Here is a 15805-nt window from a genome sequence, read left to right on the forward strand (position 1 = left end):
CCAAGGGAGCAAACTCCCTTGGAACCGGATATGTGTGTGGTGAAGAGGGAGCTGCAAGGCAAAGCTTTCTGTTCACCAGTCAGTCCACAAACTCTGCCTAGTAACTAAAAGAACAATCTCGCAGATTCAAGGATTCAAGGTTTTTATTTGTCATACACACCATATGGTACATGTGGTGGAATGAAATTGTGTATGCAGGGTCCCAGTTACATCCAACAAAAGTATATAATGTAAAAGAACAACAGTAATAAGACAGCAGGGCTCCGGGAGTGGATGAGATTCACTATGATTTAAGACTCTAGATGTTGTGGGGCTGTCTTGGTTGACACGCCTTTGCAACATTGCGTGGACATCGGGGGCAGTGCCACTGGCTTGGCAGCCTGGGTAGTGGGTCCCTTCTTCAAAAAGGGGGGTGGAGGATGTGCTCCAATTATAGGGCATCACTCTCCTTACCTTCCCTGGTAAGGTCTAAGGTTTATTCAGGGGTACTGGAGAAGAGAGTCTGATCATTGTTCGAACCTCAGATCCAGGAGGAACAATGTGTTCTGTCCTGGCCGTGGAACACTGGACCAGCTCTTTACCTTCACTAGGGTCCTCGAGGGGTCATGGGAGTTTGCCCATCCAGTCTACATGTGTTTTGTGGACTTGGAGAATGCTTTTGACCGTGTTCTTCAAGGTATACTGTGGGGGTTGCTTGGTAAGTATGGGATTGGGGGACGATTGCTACAGGCTGTTTGGTCCCTGTATAAGTGGTGCAAGAGTTTGGTTTGCATTGCTGTTAGTAAGATGGACTCTGCCAGGGCTGCATGTTGTCACCGATTTTGTTCTTAACTTGTATGGACATAATTTCTCTGTGCAGCCTGCGGACAGAGTGCCTGGGACCTTTCTGTGTTGAGTTTGCATGTTCTCCCTGTGCATATGTGGGTTTTCTCCAGGTACTCCGGTTTCCTCCCACAGACCAAAAATATGCATGTTAGTCTGATTGGTAACTCTAAATTGTCCCTAGGTGTGAGTGAGAGTGCAAATGGTTGTTTGTCTCATTTGTCTCTATGTGGCCCTGTGATGGACTTGTGACCTGTCCAGGGTGTACCCTGTTTCTTGCACAGTGATAGCTGTACATTTGCACCACTGACTCCCACAACCCAAAAACGAAGAAGTACGTAAAGATAATGGATGGATGGACAGTCCACAGGTTTGCTGCCTTTTTAAAATAAATATTTAGGATCATCTGAGTGCAGATAATTTTGAGGATTGTCCAAGGAACCCATCTTAAGCACAGAGGTGACAGGGCCTTCTATGTCGCAGGCCCAAGACTTTTGAACGAGTTACCTCTGCTCATCAGGCAGGCCCACTCCCTCACAGTTTTTAAATCCCTCTTAAAAACCCACTACTATTCCCTGGCATTCAACACTGTATGATTTGTGTTGAACCTGTATGCATCACACTGTGTTAGTCATTATGTTATTATCTGCTGTTATTTTGTTTCTATAGTATGATTTTACATAATTTTATGTGTTGCTGTGTGCTTTGCCTGTTTGTTTCTGTTTGTACAGCACTTTGGTTGGCCCTGTCACTGTTTAAAGTGCTTTATAAATAAAATGGTATGGTATGATAAATCTTCATATGTTCATGTTTAAACAATTCCACAGTTAAGTGGATGATTCAGACTACTAGAAACATAAAAGTTTATGAATTTTCCCAGACATCCAGTAGTAATTTGAAACTCTGAATTTACCTCATCTGTTCTTGGTTTTTGCCCCCATCCTGCTTCCCACTTTTCTTCTTCATTTCCATAAAAGTGACTTCATTGCTGGATGTGTGTTGATGGTCTGTTAAGAAGAGACAGAATCAGAAGACATTATTAAAGGTTTAATGTACCATCCAATTTGTGTTACATACATGTTCTGTCTGTTTTTGTCAAACAGATGAAGCAGATAATGTTCTGTGAACATAACCCAACCTCAATTTTTATTTATAAGGCCACGTCATGTCTCAGAGCTACAATAACAGGTTTCTCTACATATGAACTGGGAGGGGTGGGTAAGTGAATAAAATTAGGACTCCAGCAGTTAAGACTTATCCTCCCTTTTATTAGAGGTTACCAATTTAACACAGTCAGAGGGAACTAGTATAGTTCAGGTGGATTATTTTAAAAATTACATGTCATGTGACATCCAATTGTTAGCAGTTAAACTTCTCTAGAAACAGTGACATCAAATTCAACTTCAAGTTCAAGTAGGTTTTTATTGTCATTTGCATCACATGTGGTACATAAGGTGGAATGAAATTGTGTACACAGGGTCCCAGTTACATCTAACAGTAGCAAAAACATAAAATGTAAAAAGAAACAGTAAATAAGGATCCAAGATATACACTAAGAAATATGCTAAACACTAATAGTGCAAAATAATACGCTGAAGAGCAGCACAAACATGAGTCTGTGTGAGTAGATGAGTAAGAATGAATAAAGCAGCCTGAAATAATCAGCAACATGAAATCTGCAGCACGGATAATCAGCAGCATATATCACCAATCAAAGTTGCATTACAGTGATTTTTTTTTTCACAGTGAGTATCCTGGTAAGGAATTTATGAGTTTAACAGCTTCAGGGTAGAAGCTGTTCCTAAGTCTAGTGGTTCTGTGCTTAATGCTCCACAACCTCCTGTCTGAAGGGAGCGGGGCAAAAAGTGTGTGTGCTGGATGAGTGGGTTCCTTCATGATGCAGGTGGCCCTCTTCCTGCATCTGGAGGTGTAGGTGTCTGTGATGGTGGGGAGGTTGACTCCAATAAACTTCTGTGCAGCCTTCACCACTCTCTGCAAAGCTTTTCTTTCTGCAGCTGTGCATCCTCCATGCCACACGTTGATGCTGGAGCACAGGATGCTCTCCACTGCACACCTGTAGAAGGAGGTGAGGACTGAGATTCCCAGTCTAGCTCTTCTCAACTGCCTGAGTAGAGTCTCTGATGAGCTTTCTTGATCAGACTGGTAGTGTTGTTGCCCCAGCTGAGGTTGTCACTCAAGTGCACATCCAAGTACTTGTAGATGGAGACCACTTCCACCACAGATCCTCCTATGTTCAGGGGTGGATGGGTGTGTGTGTGAGGGTGGGGGGGGGGGGGGGGGGGTCAGGTAGGTGTGTTTGTTCCTTCTGAAGTCCACGACCACCTCCTTTGTCTTCTTCACATTGATGTGAATGTTGGTCTTCCTGCAGCAGCCCTCCAGGTGTTCCATCTTCTAGTTGTAGCTGGACTGTGATGCATCCAACCACTGCTGTATCATCTGAAAACTTTACAATATGACATAATATGTCATATGTGAGCAGAGTGAACTCCCTGACGTGATCAGCAAGTGTGTTGATGATGTCACCACTACCAGGACTGTGAAGTGCTACCCAAACCAGAAACCCTGGTTGAATGCAGAGGTCCGTACCCTGCTGAAAGCCAGGGACACTGCCTTCAGGTCTGGCAACTCACAGGAATTTGGGAGGACAAGGAAAGAGCTGGCTGCTGGTGTAAAGAGGGCCAAAGCCACATAAGCACAGAAGATCCAAGGACAGTTTATCCTCATAAAACCCACAGAAAATGTGGAGGGGCAATAAATGCATACAAGCAAGTGTGCATAACACTCTAGGGACCCATCACTGCCTGATGCTCTCAGCAGGTTCTATACATGCTTTGAAGACATGAACAGAGCACCAGACTCACCTCACCACCAGAAGAGGAGTTCCTCTGTGTGATCTCACCAGAAGTAAGGAGTACCTTAAGGAAGATTAATCCTCATAAAGCAACTGGCCCAGACAACATGCCAGGAATGGTGCTGAAAGACTGTGCCGATCAGCTCTGCGAGGTGCTGGCCAATATATTTAACTCCTCCCTCACCCTGGCAAAAGTTCCCATCTGCCTGAAGACCACTACCATCATCCCAGTTCCAAAGAGTTCTAAAGTGACTGGTCTGAATGACTACCGGCCGGTAGTCCTCACCCTGATAGTCACTAAATGCTTCAAAAGACTGGTCATGACCTACATCAAAACAACCATCAACATCAACAAGGACCCACACCAGTATGCATACCACAAGAATCTTTCAACAGAGGACACCATCTTCTCTGTGGTCCACACTGCTCTCACCCACCTGGAACAGAAGGACTCCTACGTCCGTATACTCTTTGTGGACTTCACGTCTGCTTTCAACACCATGATCCCCCAAACCCTGATGGACAAACTACTCACACTATGACTAAGCCCCTCCATTTGCAACTGGGTCCTGGACTTCTTAACAAACAGATTGCAGTCAGTGAGGATCCACAACTTCTCCTCATTGACTATAACGCTCAGCACTGGCTACCCTCAGGATTGTGTGTTGAGCCCTCTCCTGTTCACTCTGCTCACATTTTATTGTGCATCTACCAGTGGTGGAGAAAGTACTCAAACACTACTTAAGTAAAAGTACAAATAAACAGACAAAAATGTACTCTAGTAAAAGTAGAAGTACCATATTGACATTTTTACTTAAGTAAAAGTAAATAAGTACTTGCTTTAAAAATACTTAAAGTATTAAAAGTAAAAGTACTTCCTGAATGTATTACATGATGCAATGGTCTACATATCATTAAGTGTACCTACTATATGTATATTTTCTGTACTACATTAATAGTGTTGAGCCATTTTAATGAACAATGCTGAAGATAATACATGTTTTTATTGTGTTTACTCTGTGACACAGTTCACACTTGGACTTATGATTCTGTGCATCAGAATTTCAGAGATGACATGTAGAGTTAAATGTCATTAATCAAAATAAGAAAGAGGAATGATTATACCTTTGAAAGTTTATATTTAACACAAATCAAGACCAATGTGTCATTTTAACTGCAGTAAACGCATTTAAGTAAAAGTTGTTTGCCTGAACAAAAGGGGCATTAGATACAACTAACAAAGGAATAGGCTCTGATCATTTCAACACTAGTTAAAATACTGTCTATTCAACCTTGTAATGGGTCAATAGTGAATAATATTTTAACTTCCTGACACCATTTTTAAAACTTGGACCTGAGTGTTGAGCCATTTGGAGACATCTCTTGTCTCCTAACATCCCATGAACTGACACATTTTAATATTGTAGCAAGAATTTCATGTTCAAGTTCAGAAAAAGTTGTTTTCAAATATTTTTGAGTCCAATCTGGCTCTTTTGGGAGAGAGAAGCTGTCCTGTTGTACTGAACAGTCTTTCAATAAGGCCATGGGTGGAGCATATCTTCTGGCTGACTCTCTTGCGGTGGAATACATTTAGGTGTGTTAGTGGTGCTGCGGCTGCACCCAGCTCAGTGACATATATACTAGAATATATGTCATTGGCCCAGCTCTTCTTGAAGGTGGGTCTAACGTAACATGCCCACTTTGCAGTGATTCAATGGACCAGCTCCCCTCTCACCATTGGTTACTTTCAAAGTAACAAACAAATCAAAAAGCTGCAACATGAATGTAACTTGTAATGCAACTCATTATAGAAATGTAGTGTAGTAGAATGTACAGATACTTGATGTAAAATGTAGTGGAGTAAAAGTATAAAGTACCCACATTTAACTCTACTTAAGTAAAGTACAGATACATGAAAAATGTACTTAAGCAGTAAAAAAGTATTTGTCCTTAGTTACATCCCACCACTGGCATCTACCCATCCAGGCTGTCGTATTGTAGTTTGCTGATGATACAGTGGTGGTTGGATGCATCACAAACAATGTCCAGCTACAGGTACAAGGTGAAACACCTGGAGAGCTGGTGCTGGAAGAACGAGCCACATCAATGTGAAGAAGATGAAGGAGATGATTGTGGATTTCAGAAGAAGCAAACACACACACCCCACCCTGAACATAGAAGGATCTGCGGTGGAAGTGGTCTCCAGCTACAAGTACTTGGGTGTGTACCTGAATGACGACCTCAGCTGGGACAACAACACTTTCAGCCTGATCGAGAAAGCTCATCAGAGACTACCAAGTGCTTAGTGTGTATTTAGTTGGTTTTTCTTAGTTCATATCTTAGATCTCATTACTGTTTTTCTTTTACATTTTATTGTTGGATGTAACTGGACATAATCTCGTTCCAACACATGTACCGCATGTGGTGTGTATGACAAATAAATCTCTCAGACTCTGATATGATCTCTCCTGCCAACTCATTAAAACCCTGACAGCATCATTTTGGATCAGCTGAAGACCTTTTAAATATTTTTTTGGACATCCAGATAATAAATCATTGCAATAGTCCAGTCTAGATGTGACAAATGCATGAACCAGTTTTTCTGCATCATTTCTGGACAAGATGTTTCTAATTTTAGAGACATTATGCAGGTGGAGGGAAGCGTTGCTAACTTTTTTAATCTAGGTGTTAAAAGACATCCTGATCAAAACGAACACCAAGTTTTTTTTTTTTTAACCAGTTATTTTATTTGATCAGTTCATTGATTTTCTCACACATTTAACGTCAAACTGTAAATGCACTGGATGCTGGTTCGGACCAGATTATGACTCAAACAACCTGTTACTGTTAAAATACTATAAATGTTTTTGTGCTTCGTCTCCTGTCTGGAAGTTGAAAAATGGTTGGTTTGAATGTAGGAAGATGCCAAAGTTTGAGACTGAAGAATGATCATTTCAAACTGAGCTCAGGATCAGGTTTACTGGCCAAGTTTATGAGAAATAGTGATTAGTATACTAAAATATTTCAAAATCATGTTTTAAATGTGCAAAACATGTTTCCAGTGTTATTTATCATCTGATGCCACGAGCTGGGGGATTCTGTATTTGGATGTGTTTATTTGTCTGTCTGTAAGCAAAATATCTTGTGAACCAGTGGCTGGAATTTACCAAAACTCTTAAAAAGTAACAATTGGATCTACAACGATGAACTTTTTGACTGAGCCTAAAAGAAGATTGCTTCCACAGTCAACCAATCTTTGAAAGGATGCAACTGAGTCACTTTAACACACACTGAGCTAAAGAATTGGATTGGTGGTGGCTGAGAGTCCTTCAAAACACAAACTCAGAATGCTAAAAGATAGCATGAGATCTTACAAAACTTCATTTTCAAGATTTGACCAAATAATTCTCAATAAAAGATAATTTCAGTTTGAAAATCTAACACAAAAGACTGTAATTTGTTGGGTTCAAAAGAAAAAGTCATTTGTTGAAACAAACTTTTTCTCAACCTGAACATGTTTATTTTCTTGTTTAGCTCCAGTTCACAGTGTTTATAGTTTAAATCTAGAAATTATATGAAAAAGTAATCCATTGACTCTTTCACAGGCTCATCAGATACTGTATGTGTGTTTCCATCTTAGAAACGGAGCGACTGACCGACAGTTTTACAACGAAGGAGGCGCGTGTGTTAAATGATAATCAGGCATCTGGAAACAATGATAATCAGTGAGCAGGAAGAGCTCAATCAAAGAGACGACACTCTGCTGAATCATTCATTTATGATACCAACCATAAAAAGAGCCTCATTGTTCTGAAAAACTTTAAGATCAAATTCAATAAACGAGCACAGACCATCTAGACGCAGAGAGCGTTTTTCCCAACTTGAGTCAAACACGTCTTCTTCAGCAGATATCAAAAGGAAAAAAGATTTTCTGACCAACATTTCCTGTTCAAGCACAAATAGCTTCAACCTGACCAGACAAATCAACAAAATTAAAAATTACACAGAGAAAATCAAATAAATGTTGTACTTCAGCATATATTTATTCTTTTTTATTTCCTAAAATAAATAAAATGTACTTTAAATATACTATTCAGCATTTTATTTATTTATCTTACAAAATTTCACTCACCCCATTATTTTATTCATTTCAAGTCTGTATTTTAAACTTTTAGGGTCATATTTGTTGTGTCTTAAACCTAAACTTACATTTATTAAAAATATTTAGGCGCATATATTTAATTTATACAATATAATTAAAGTTTTGAGGAGTAAATTCCTATCCCTTACTTCTGCTGCTATTAGTCTTGGACTGCTGGAGGACAAACTGATCTTTCCTCACTCTGCTGCTGTCTTTATTTACTCTTCCTGTTTGTATTTGTAATTATTTCTATCTAAACATGTTTTCTGTGTACATAATTTCGCTCCATCACATGTACCACATGAGGTGCGAATGACAATAAAGAAACTCTGACTCTGACTTTTTTTTTTGTCTTTCCTCCAATAGAAAGTACAGCTGGACCTGTCATTCTGTGTTTGTCTGTCTCTCCTTCCTGTTCTCTCAAACACCAGCCGGTCGAAGCAGATGACACTCGTTCTGAGCCTGGTTCTGATGGAGGTTTTTCCTGTTAAAAGGAAGTTTTTCCTTTCCACTGTCTCCTTTGTGCTCGCTCAGGATGGGAAACTGTGATGAAGCGAAGATCCACCTTCACAGACATCTACACCTCCAGATGTAGGAAGAGGACCACCTGCATCATGAAGGACCCCACTCACCCAGCACACACACTTTTTGCCCCGCTCCCGCAGTAGTCTGAGGAGCATTAAGTGTAGAACCACTAGACTGAGGAACAGCTTCTATCCTGCATGAATCTCTGACCAGGATAATTACTCTGAAAAAAAATCACATCATGTTGCTGCTGATCTGTTTCATGTTGCTGCTGATCTGTTTCATTTTGCTGTGTTCAGTTGTACTCATCTACAGACTCATGTTCATATTCATGTTATGTTATGAGTGCTTAGTGTATATTTAGTTCATGTTTTTCTTAGTTCATATCTTAGATGTTATTACTGTTTTTCTTATACATTTTATTGTTGGATGTAACTGGGACCTTGTGTACATAATTTCGCTCCACCACATGTACCACATGAGGTGCGAATGACAATAAAGAAACTCTGACTCTGACTCTGATGTTCATGCTGCTGTTCGGTGTCTTGTTTTTATGCTACTAGTGCTTGGTGTGTTCTTATTAACATTTTTCTTAGTTCATATCTTAGATCTTTTTACTGTTTTTCTTTTCCATTTTATACTTTTGTTGGATGTAACTGGGACCCTGTGTACACAGTTTCGTTCCACCACATGTACCACATGTGGTACATGTGGTGGAACGACAAATAAAGAACCTTGAATCATTGAATTCTGTTCAGTGCCCTGAAATAACTTCTGTTGTGACTTGGTGCTATATAAATAAATTGAATTTAATTGAAAAATAAATGTGCAGTCGAATCAGAGAAACTCTGTGTTTGAAACAAACTAGAAGACATTAAATGAGATATCTACATAAATAATAATAATAATAATAATAATAATAATAATAATAATCAATTAAATTTGTAAAAAAAAAACTTCAAAAAAACTTTTTAAAAAAGCATTGTAATGGATAATTTATTTAGTTATATTATTGTTTTAGAAAATACAATTTTAATTACTTTATAAATACCTGTCAATGATAATTTAAGAGTACAGCTACATTATTAGCAGTTTAACATAAAATAAATATAAATAGCATGTGAATGACTTTCAGAACCCATCCATCCATCCATTATCTTTACCCGTTTATTCCATTTTGGGTCACGGGGGTCGCTGGTGCCCATGTCCAGCAATCACTGTGCGAGGGGCGGGGTACACCCTGGACGGGTCGCAAGTCCATCACAGGGCCACATAGAGACAAACGAGACAAACAACCATTCACTCTCTCACTCACACCTAGGGGCAATTTAGAGTTACCAATCAGCCTAACATGCATGTTTTTGGTCTGTGGGAGGAAACCGGAGTACCCGGAGAAAACCCACGCATGCACGGAGAGAACATGCAAACTCCACCCAGAAAGGCCCCTGGACCCGGGTTTGAACCAAGGACCTGATCGCTGAGAGGCAGCAGCTCTACCAGTTGCGCCACCGTGCTGCCCACTTTCAGAACCCAATGTGGGAAAATGTTCAATTTAATTTTTTTAAACAGACTCAACAAAATCCTCTTTGTCCTTCAGTTTCTAACATTATTTTTTTTCCAACATCCTTTTAAAATAATTAATCAGATTAAGTTTTCTCACCTTACATAAATATTAATGTAGATAAATCTTGAACTAGTCAGAAACTGACAACATTAATTTTATTTTCTATTTTTCCCTTGACTGATTTTTGTTTTCTGTTATTTGCTGAGAAATATATTGAACTGTTAGTGTTAGATTAATATTGTTAGCATCTCTGTAAATGGACTGTACTTGCATAGCACCTTTCTATTTGATCAAGATACTCCAAACTCTTTACAACACAACTGTGCCTCCGAGCTAAATGACTCTTTTTTATAAAACCTTCTAATTATCACACCTGTTTTGAATCCATATTACTGACCTGTTTCTCTTTCTGGGTGAAGGGGAGCATGTGCCTGTTCAGCAGTCACTGTGTGAGCTGCAGGGACATCCTGGACAGGTAGCATGCTTATCACAGGGACAAGCAATCATTCACACACTCACTCACATCTATGAACAAATAATTCACCAATGAACCAAACGTGCATGTTTTTGGTTTGGAGTAAACCTGCATGTTCACAAGGAGAACATGCAAAATCCACAAAGAAAGACCCCCGAGTGAGAGGTGACCAATGGCCTTTTAGCTGAGAGGTGACCGCTCTAACCACTGCACCATCGTGATGTCACTGGGCCAAATGCCCCGCCTTCCCTTGTCAGGGGTTGAAGACAGAAGGACCTTGTTTACAGAAGTTGCCATATTGTTGTTTGTTTTGTGATTACCAGAGTCTGTGCACTAGTAGTAAGGTGCTTCAAGCCCCGCCCACTTCCTGCATGCAATTATGGTGTCACATGACCTTTGTTTAGTCATGAAATTAGATAGATGCATTTTTGAACGTCCACAGAAAGATAAAAAACTAACTGAATGAAGAAGGGTCAACACCTGAAATCATTATCTGAGGTTTTTACATCACCAGTGACCCCCACGACCCACAAAGGAAGAAGTGGGTAATGGATGGATGGATGGATGGATGGATGGATGAATGGATGGATGGATGGATGGATGGATGAATGGATGGATGGATGGATGGATGGATGAATGGATGGATGGATGAATGGATGGATGGATGGATGGAAGATCAAAGTCCTGCTCATTTACATGGAGGGGCAGGACAAAACTTGAACTGCATCTTGTGGGGACACTTAAAGGCTCTGGCTTCAACTGGAGTTATTTTATTCCATGTCTGTGGGTTTGCACAATTAGTGGCAGCACTTTCTGTGCAGCTTGATGTTCTTCCTGAAGGAAACTTTTTAAGTGTTTCTGCATATTATTATAGTATATTATTATTATTATTATTATAGTATTTTTGTATTTCTGCAAACAGGTCCCTCTTGTAAATGAGTCCCCTTGGCTCAATGGGACTAACCTGTTTAAATAAAGGTTGAATGAATAAACATTAACGTTTTAAAAAGCCTGTAACAATCACACACTTCTAAATCAGTTCAGCCAAGTTCATTGTGTCACAACAACGTGTAGTGTTCACACAGCAACTGTGTGAGGCTCAATTTCAGCTCGGTATTCCTGTCTGTCAGTTTTATTCAATAGTACTTCAGGGAGTGACAGACACAGGTTACCATGGTGATGCTAACCAGCCACTGGCAGTAGCTTTAGCCCCTTCTGGTTCTCCTTACACTTCTTTACAGTTTATCCATCAAAATATCAACATTGATTGGCTTCGACTTTTATAAAAGTAAATCCCAAACTCCTGTTGGGTTTTACAGAAGAAACTTGATGGACCATGGAGTCCGTCTCTGAAAGGATCAAGGTTCAGAATCAGATTTCAGCCCTAGTCTTTGGACTACATGCAATGCTCCAAGTCTGCCCTCTATTGACCAGTTCCTTCTTGAGACTTCATGTCTTTTTCAAATCAACTCAATTCACTTTTTTTATTTAGCTCCAGGTCACAACAGAAGTCGTCTCAGGACAGAAACAATCAGTGAAGTTCTGTCTCTGAGGAAGCAGCAGGTTGTGTTGACTCTTCACTTCGTCACAGACTTCCATCCTGAGCGAGCACAAAGGAGACAGTGGAACTAAAATGATTTTTTATTGCTTTTGCCCCCCCTAATTTATAATCTCATTGAAATATTAATCTAAAAGAATAAAGAAGACAAACTTTGTAATTTAAAAAAAATCAGATATTTTAGCAAAAAGATAAAAATATATACAGATAGACAAACTGGTTTCTGAATGGTTTAGAAACCAGAGCAAACGGAGCAGCTCATGCCGACCTGAGGCCCTCTGCCAGAGTTTTAATCATCCAACCACCAACAGACTGCTAATGAAACGGAACTGACCCAAACAATACATGACGCTTCTGCACGCAACCCCCTACATCTCTCTCTCACACACACACGCACACACACACACACACACATACACACACATACACCTAGTTTCTGTGCTGTTTAATGAGACAAGATGGCCGCCACAGTAGCATCAACAAAGAGGTCGCCATCTGCATGGAAGTTTGAAGGAAGACAAAGAGAGGAGGTGTGTGTGTGTGTGTGTGTGTGTGCGTGTGTGTGTGTGTGTGTGTGTGTTGGGGGGACGTGATGCTGTGGTTCTTACATGTGGCCTTTCTGTGGGCAGGTGTTACCGTACGGCCCTCAGACGGCTGCACAGACAACAAGAACACAAGTTCACAAAAAGTTTGGCAAAAATCAGTTCAAAATGGCCGCTGTAACAGAGCTGTTGCCATGGTGATCCTGGACAAGGAAGACCAAGCTACACACTGAGCATGAAGGAGGTTTGTGGTTTTTATTTTATTTATTTTGTTGTTGTTTGTTTGCTTGGTTGGATCATTATTGTGGAGTTGGGCCGGTGCAGGTTGGCAGATGTCGGTTCAGGATTGTCATTTTTAGTTTGTGGCTTTGTGTTTTTGTTTTTCACAGTTAAGGTTTTTATCTTTAAGCATCATCTTCATCATTATTAACATCAAAAAAAGGTTTCCAATCAATCAGCACCAGATATTTTTAACCACAAACAGTCTGATTAGTGAAATGGTTTGATTTAATGGTTTTATTTATTTAACTACGCTCAAACATCAACGTCTTATTTACAGAACTGTATTTTTATTTTATGTTCAAACCCTGTAGGTTGTGTAAAAAAAAACGTTTTTGTATGTGTTGATTTATCTCATTTTAAGAAAAGTAATGGTGAAGTTAAAGAACTCAGTGAGAGGAGTTGGAGTTCGTGGTTCAAACAGTTTGATGCGTGTCATAATAAAATGGTGTAAATAAATGGGTGGATGGTTTTTGTTAATATTCTGTAAATATCTTGTGTGTAAAACCAGGAGAAAAAACACGATTTCAATAATTAAATCTTTCTGTTTCTAAAACGCATTTGTTGACATTTTAATTGTGAATGCTAATGGTTTATTAGAAATATTTTATTAATTATTATAAAACTGTATAAATGTTCTTTGACTTTTCCATGATAGAAACATGAACCAAAGAGTTGTTTAATTTTATTAAATATTCTGATGGAAAAACTGGAAAATGTCTAAAATTAAAAAACAGTAATATTTCTAAAAATAAATAAATAAATAATTGCAATTATTTTTCTTTTCTGAAAGACTCTAATATTATGTAAAGTATTTCCCACTTTAGGATTTCAGTTCTTTTAAAGTATTTTAAATGTTTCTTATAGAAGTGAAAACTAACAAAAAGTGTAAAATATTTCATAAAAAAATAAGAAACTGTTATTTATTTATTTATTTATTAAGTTTACTTACATATCTAACAGACATTTTTTTATGCAAATATAATTTTAACTAAATCTATTAACGCTTATAAATAAGAATATTATTTTGTAATATTTGGCAACTCAGAATAAAATAAATAATTAAACTTTTCTTCTTTTTCCTGTTGTTTTTTTTTTTTACCAGTTTTAGAGACATCGTCATGTTTGTCTTGAATTCTTTTTTGTGCTGTTTAAAATTATAAAACAAAAATAATGAATGACAAGCCTGCACCTTGTATGTATTAGGCAACATTTTTAAAAACATATTTTATATTCTGTTGTTAAATTTAGTTATGCATCAACAGTACTTTCACTTGCTTTTCAAACAATACGGTGCTACAATTAAAAAATAAAATATAAAAATGTATAAACAAGTGAATCCTTTGGAGGACTCGGAAATAAAATAATAATAAAAATATTATTACTGCTACAACTAATAATACCAAAAATAATTTTTGTTCAAGTTAATGTCAGGGTGGTGCTCAGCCTAATAAATTCTGCAGGGAAATTAATAAATAAAAGTAATTTGTGTGTGTGTTTCGATTACAAAGCAAAAAATATTACACTAAACAAAATTTTAACAACATAAAGGGATTTTAAAAAGTCCAAACTGGACTTTTTAAATTTTATTTTATTTTCTGTGCAAAGTTTTATGAGCTTGACCAGAAAGAGATCGTGTCAGTGTCAGAGCGTGCGGGACCTGAAGGGTTTCTGTAGCTGTCAGGGCGTTTGTGTGTGTGACACATTCTGTGTTTCTGAAAAGATTTATTGTTGGTTTGTTTATTGACTGTTCATTTATGTTTCTCCTCCATGGATGGAGACCATCCCACAGTCTGCTCTGACAGAGGCACCTGCCTGTGGTCAGAGGTTCTTGTTCTCTGAGCTTCATTCTAAATCTGATTCAGCTCAGTGTGAACAGATTTAAACCTGATCCAGTCCCTGTTCCTCCAGCTTCACTGCGCCCCCTGGAGGTTAAACTATAACTGCAGCCATTAGTCCAGGATGAGACAGGAAGGAAGTTCTTCTGATGAGAACGTTCTTGGTTTTGTAGGTTTGTTTGTTTGTTTGTTTGTTTGTTTCTCAGAAAAGCTGCAGAGTTCTGGTTTTGAGACTCAAAGATGCCCAAATTAAACAAACCAGAGCTTCTGGGTTCAAATTATTCAAACTATATTGATCACCTAAAGTTATTTTCTCACTAACAGATAAGATTTTAAAAGAAGTAAAATAATTAAGGGATGTTTTAGTCAGGTCACGGTGCATCACAGCACTTTTGGACCAATTTTTGTCTGCGTTTTAATCTTTTATAGAACATTTGATCTATCCACCAGTTTTGATCAGTCACCTGGATTTTTTTTTTAAATTCATCCATCCATTATCTTTACTCGCTTCTTCCTTTTTGGGTTGCGGGATTCACTGGTGCCCATGTCCAGCAGTCACTGTGAGGGGTGGGAGACACCTAGACAGGTCCAGTCCATCACAGGGACACACAAACAACCACTGTCTCACTCACACCTAGGGACAATTTACAGTTACCAATCAGTCTATCAGTGTGCTAATGATCCATTGTTAGGCTGATGGTCCTTCTTGAGCATGTGATCAGCTGGTTTTGGTTGTCAGCAGCAAACTGGTTGATCCACTCTGAGAAGGTGCTATTTAAGAGACTGAGCTGAATACAGCACCTCAGACTAAGGAAGTCTCTCGGATGAGAGACGAAGTGTTTCTACATTTTTTTGTTGATTTGCTTTTTTTTTTTTTTCTTGAATGTCCAGAGGACCAGATTTAACTTTTTAGAGTTTATAACAATTATTATTTATATTCATCTTCAAGACAGAAACACCTGAAGTGTGAGTCTGATTTGAAGATCAGCTCTCAACTCATCACAACCAGCGATGAGAGGTTCAATGAACAGTTTGGATCTGTTTCATCCATCCATCCATTTTCTTTACCCGTTTATTCTATTTTGGGTCATGGGGGTCGCTGATGCCCATGTCCAGCAATCACTGTGCCAGGGGCGGGGTACACCCTGGACGGGTCGCAAGTCCATCACAGGGACACATAGAGACAAAC

Source organism: Nematolebias whitei, chromosome 1 (genome assembly GCF_014905685.2).
Source record: "Nematolebias whitei isolate Nwh7 chromosome 1, NemWhi1, whole genome shotgun sequence".
Taxonomy (NCBI): domain Eukaryota; kingdom Metazoa; phylum Chordata; class Actinopteri; order Cyprinodontiformes; family Rivulidae; genus Nematolebias; species Nematolebias whitei.